The sequence below is a fragment of the Gorilla gorilla genome, chromosome 10 (genome assembly GCF_029281585.2).
Source record: "Gorilla gorilla gorilla isolate KB3781 chromosome 10, NHGRI_mGorGor1-v2.1_pri, whole genome shotgun sequence".
NCBI classification, from domain to species: domain Eukaryota; kingdom Metazoa; phylum Chordata; class Mammalia; order Primates; family Hominidae; genus Gorilla; species Gorilla gorilla.
In genome coordinates this window covers 96,082,085-96,088,084 of record NC_073234.2, presented here as the reverse complement: position 1 = coordinate 96,088,084, position 6,000 = coordinate 96,082,085, and positions in this window count along the sequence as shown.

The following is a 6,000-nucleotide window of genomic DNA, read 5'->3' as shown; positions in this document are numbered from 1 at the left end:
TCTTTGGGACATGGGACATGGCAGAGGGATTGTCTTCACTGGGTCCTGGAGTTCTAGCTTCAATTTAACAGTAGTGTCAATTCATAAATTTGCCGAAGGTGATTCTGCAGCTGAACAAATGTGAAGAACATTTGAAATCGTTCATTAGCATGCTGGTTTCACAAGCCTGAAAAATAATACACAAAAAGCAGGAAGAGCAGCCATTATGCTTGTGCCCAGGAGAAAATGGAGGCTTTGTCAGTTAGTGCAGAACCACAGCATCAAGCAGATTCTAGAGAGAGATGAAAATAAAGGAGTTTTGAATGTGCTGAATAAGAAATAATCAAACCTCATGACTGGGATCCCACATTGCAAATTTTAAACTTTGTAAGGAATAGCAAAATTGCAATGTGTTTAGGTAAGCAGTTGTCAGGCAGTTAAGGAAGGAATATTGTTCCAGAGAGATAATAGTGTCTTCAAGACAAGGAGGAGTGAGACAAATGTTACAATTGGAGGATTGCAATTAGGGATGGAATGTGGTAATGCTAAGAGGTGAAGCCAGAGACCAAGATCTTATGTATAAAGAGCTTGACCCATAATAAGCAATAAATATTTGTTAGAAAGGTGTATGAAACCAAACCAAAAGAAAAAAACCCAGATCTACTGATGGAAATACGTAAAACATCTTCAGAAAAGGAGCAGCTAGTAATATTAGTGACTATTGATAAAATTGTGCTGGGGAGAGAAGGAATGCTACTGAGAGAGATAAATAAATAGCTATATACGGTATCAATCATCTTTTGCTGCATAGTATTGTGCCTCCAAATGTAGTAGCTCAATACACCAAATTTTAGTAGCTTACAACAGTTTTATTGTTTTTCACAATTCTGTAGGTTGGTGGTCAGCTCTTCTGCTGGTTTCACTTGAATTTCTTTCTGTGGGTGTTTTCTACTGGTTGCCAGCTGGAGCTTGTGCCCAGCTGGGGCAGCAGCGATGGCTGAGCCCTTCTGACTACATAGTCTTTTATCCTCAAGAAACCTTGGTTGAGCTTCTTTATAGCATGATAGTCTCAGGGGTACAAGGAGGAAAGATGACAGCTGCAAGGTTTCTTGAGTACTAGGTTCAGGAACACGTACAATATCACTTATACCACATTTTATTTGTCAAAGCAAGTCATAACTCCTAATCCAGTGCTCTTTCCAATGTATCAGAGAGAAGAGGAACTAATCTCAAACACCTGAATTAAAATTCAAAGACAAAATCTTTGGCTAGAGTCACATGTTCTCACTTATAAGTAGGAGCTAAACAATGAGGACACATGAACATAAAGTTGGAAATAATAGACACTGGGGACTCCAAAAGGTGGGGAGGCATGGCAAGGGATGAAAAATTACCTATGGGTGCAATGCTTACTATTTGGGTAATGCGTACACTAGAAGCCCAACTCCCAGCAGTACAAAATATACTCAGATAACAAACATACACATGTACCCCCTTAATCTAAAACAAAGTCAAATGTTAAAAAAGAAAAGCAAATAAAATCTAGCAACTAGCCTATAATGTCAGCCCCGTCCCCAGATTGCTCCCAGTTTTTCGGTTCTGTAAGTCCTACTCAGAATGTTGATGTAGAGTGTGAATTATTCCTCCTTTCCTGCACTTTTTATTTTCCATAGAATTAATTTTTGTTTTGTTTGTTGTGTGGATGTTGTGTTTGTTCATCATTCATTTTTCCCCAACTCTCCCACATTTAGTTAATGTCTTCTCAATACATCTAAAAGCAGAAGGTATTCTTTAGTTTTATCTTCCTGAAGATGTTCTTTGTGCAGAATTTTTTTTTGCTCCAATCAGATTATCCAGCTGAATAGCCATCCCCTTGAAGTCTCCCTTTCCTGTGTTTGATTTAGAAAGGCTTTCCCTGTGTTTGATTTCCTGTTTCATGGATCTTACAACTTGTTCTTTGTAAACCCTTCCTACCAACAAAGCACATCCTCCAGTAACTTTCTAAAAGACAGATTGCCCAGATATAATTTTTTGAAATTGTACATATCTATCTAAAATGTCCTTATTCCACCTTCACAGTTAATAGAAGGAAAGTCTAGATGGGAAATATAATTGTCACTCAGAGTCTGAGAGTGTTACTTTGCTGCCTTCTGCCTTTTTGCGTTATTCTTGAGATATCTGTTGTCTTTCTGATGTTGATTAGGTATATAAAATCTATGTTCTCTCTGGGACATTTTAGAATCTTCTCTTTGTTTTTAATTTTCTGAAATTGCATACTGATGTTATCTGGTTTGAGTCAATATTCACGGGCATTCAATAGATTGATTTGATCTGAAAAATTCTGTATTTCTATTACTGCGGAATTTTTAAGAATTATTTGGAACTTTTTGAATTATTCCTTCCATCTGTTTTTGTTTGTTTTTCTTTTTTAGAACTACTATTATGTTTATGTTAAACTGCCTGACCCAGTCTAATAAAATGTCTGATCTTTTCTCTGCTGTTTTCTCTCTTCTATTTTCTTTAAACTTTATTGTTCAATCCTTCTTTTGATTATTTCATTGTTATCATATTTTTAATTTCCATGAGCTCCTTTTTGCTTTCCAAATATCTCTTTATTCATAGGATTTTTTCTTCTTTTATGATACAATAATTTCTAAGCATCATGAGGGCTGAACTTTTTTGTCTCTTCTACTTAATGGTGAATCCCTAGTGCCTAACACATGGGAGGCTGTCAAATATTTGTTGATTGAATCTGAGAATATTTTTGTACATGTTTGAAGTTTTTTCTCTCTGCATAGTTGCTATGTCCTCCAAAATTTTATTTTCTATTTATTTTGGTTTTTTCATGGTGCATCTGCTGATTCTTGCTTGTCTGCTCATATTTAGGAGCTTAGCTCTAAAAAACTAATGGAAAGCACTGTATACACATGCAGAACTGGTTGACAGTGAATTTCTGCCCGTGCATTTAAATTTAACTTTAAATATTTAAATTAAAAGTATTCAATCCCAGTTTTTAACACACATTTAGTTAAATTTAACTATGGAGTGTTCTAAATCATGTAGGATATATTTAAATGTCTAATTTTAACACTTTCCTCCATTTTTTTCATCTTCCTGAATCTCTTAATCTTTACTGTTGTGGTCTACATAGAGTACGGCCACGTCAAATGCTTTCTCTCTTAATTTTACCTTCTAAATATTTTCATATAAATATCCAAAGATCCACATACAAGAATATTCATTGCAGTGTTGGTTGTAAATAAGCTATATGTTTGTCACTGTGGGACAAGCAAAATAAATGATGGTATAGTCATATGATGAAATGCTACACTATTTTTTAAAAGCCTTAGAGGCTTATATATGCTTATATGGAAAGATGTCTACATTTTGTTTTAAACAAGGTGCAGAACATAAAGAAAATGTGTAGTGTCCCACTTCTATAAATGAATAAGCACAGAATTAATTTCTCACTCTCCTACACATAAATCCTGGGCTGTTTGGGAGAGAAACAGATTCTGCCTTCTTTGGCAACTATTTCTAGAGATTAACAGAAATTCAGGACAGTAAAATTATTTTTATGTCATTCTTAACTAAAACAAATTTTAAGTTATTTACTTATATATTACTACAATGCAGGCACTCTTTTACATACATGCACATTTCAGATACATTACATGTATTAATTGTAATTCTCACAACTAAATATAAAGTAGATACTATTATGATCTCCATTTTTGTTAGATTAGCATATTTAAAAAGAAAAAAATCAGTAATTTCTCAAGTTTACTAGCTAAGATCTGAATCTACAAAATCTATGCTTAACCACTATGTCGTATTTATTTAACCATTATAGGTTGAGTTTTGTTACTTTCAACTGAAAGCATTTCTAGCTGATACACGATAGGAAAGACCAACTTTTATCATTAAACTTATAGTTGCTGATTCCAAAGAAAATGAGTTTTAGACTTTTTAATCAAAGTATTATTTAGTTTAATATACATTATTACTTTTATCCTCGTCTTTATTGCATTTATTTATTTCATTTTTATAACTAATTTTTTTTTAACTTTTAAGCTCAGGAGTACAAGTGCAGGTTTGTTATGTAGGTAAACTTGTGTCATGGGGGTTTGTTGTACAGATTATTCCTCACCCAGGTATTAAATCTAGTACCCTTTAGTTATTTTTCCTGATCCTCTCTCTCCTCCCACCCTCCAAAATGCCCTGGTGTGTGTTGTTTCCCTCTATGTGCCAATGTGTTCTGTTATTAAGACTTCTCCTGGATGTCTTCCTCTTCCGTAGCTAGAGATAGAGTCAGCACACTGGCAGAATCGTCATGGCATGGGCTCAGTCTTGATTCAAGAAATATATCCTTCCCTCTGAATTATGCCAAATAGTACCTAATAGCTAATAAAGTACAATTTAATTAAATTATACTTACATAATATCACTGGCATGCCAAAGTTATTCTATTCCTATACTGGGAAGGAAAATGAAGCAAACTAGAATAATAAAACCCTAAATACTTCAGCTCCAGTTCTAGCTCTATATTTTTTAAAAAAGTAATTTTATTGAGTGAAAGGGACTGATTTTATTTTTTAAATGTCCTAGGAGCCCCTGGAAATTTTCCTATCAAGCTCACTTTACCCTAACTGGCTTTTTCTATTGCAAAAACATCCTCTTGAGAGAAAACTATTTTAAAGAATAGTGGATGCTGTTGTGTTCTGTGCAGGTACTCTCAGACCCCTTTGATCCTTTTTTTCCTGTGTGCCCATCCACAGGGTCTGTGTGCCTTGTTTCTACACAGAGAAAGCTGACCTTAGCTAGAGCCACTTTGTCTACAAGTGCAGAGAGCAAGAAATTTCTGGGAGGTCACATCTCCCCAAGGGATCCTTTAGCCAATGACTTTGGCTTGATGCTCAAGCATGAAAACCCAGTTCCTTTGCCCTTAGTAAGAACACATTCTGAAATATACACCTGACCTTTGAGCAGCACACGGATTTTTTTCAATAGAAGTCACACAGAGTGTGCCTGTCTCTCCTGCCTCCCCTTCCACCTCCTCTACATTCTCCACCTTCTCCACCGTCTCCACCTCTGCCACCCCTGAGACAGCAGGACCAACCCCTCCTTTCTCCTCCCCTTCAGCCTACTTAATATGAAGATGATGAGAATGAAGACCTTTATGATGATCCTACTTCCACTTAATGAATAGTAAATATATTCTATCTTCTTTATAGTTTTCTTAAAAACATTCTCTTTTCTCTAGCTTACTTTATTGTAAGAATATAGTATACAATAAATATAACATCCATAATATGTGTTAATCGACTGTTTATGTTATCAATATGGCTTCCAGTCAACAGTAGGCTTTAGTAGTTATGTTCTGGAGGAGTCGAAAGCTATACAAATTTTCAACTTCATGGGGTGGGAAGATTGGTACCCTATTCCCTACATTGTTTAAGAGTCAACTGTAATTTGCACTCCAGAGATCCCGTGGGATCAGCTTGACACTGGAGCTTTGTCTGAAATTGCACCCTTGCTTGGCTTCTTCCCCTTCCCTGTTCTGATTTGCTCACCTCCGTATTAGATTTGTTTGGGAGCACTTTAATAAACCACTTGTACATGAATCCCCACTTTGGACTCTACCTCTAGGGGTGCCAAGTTCGTAATGTAAGACGTGAAGGGATAGATTTTTATCAGTTGTTTATAGCCTGAGTCTCCCCAGTTTCAGCCCCAACCCTCCTGTCTCTGCTTTCGTACGGGCCAGATATATTTGCTTTAGCAGGTAGGCATTCTCTCCCCATCAAGCTAACGCATACTACTGTGGAATTTGCATGTGTTTGTTTCTTTTCTTGGAGTTCATTTTAAAAGTTCAGTGTTCTTCTGGCTATTGAGTATGGTCTCTACTGCACAGCCTCCTAAAACTGTATACTTTGCTACTGATTCCTTCTCAGGCATTAAGGTCTGGATTCCCTATTATGTATTTCAAGTTCTTAAATAATTTTATACATATATACATATATA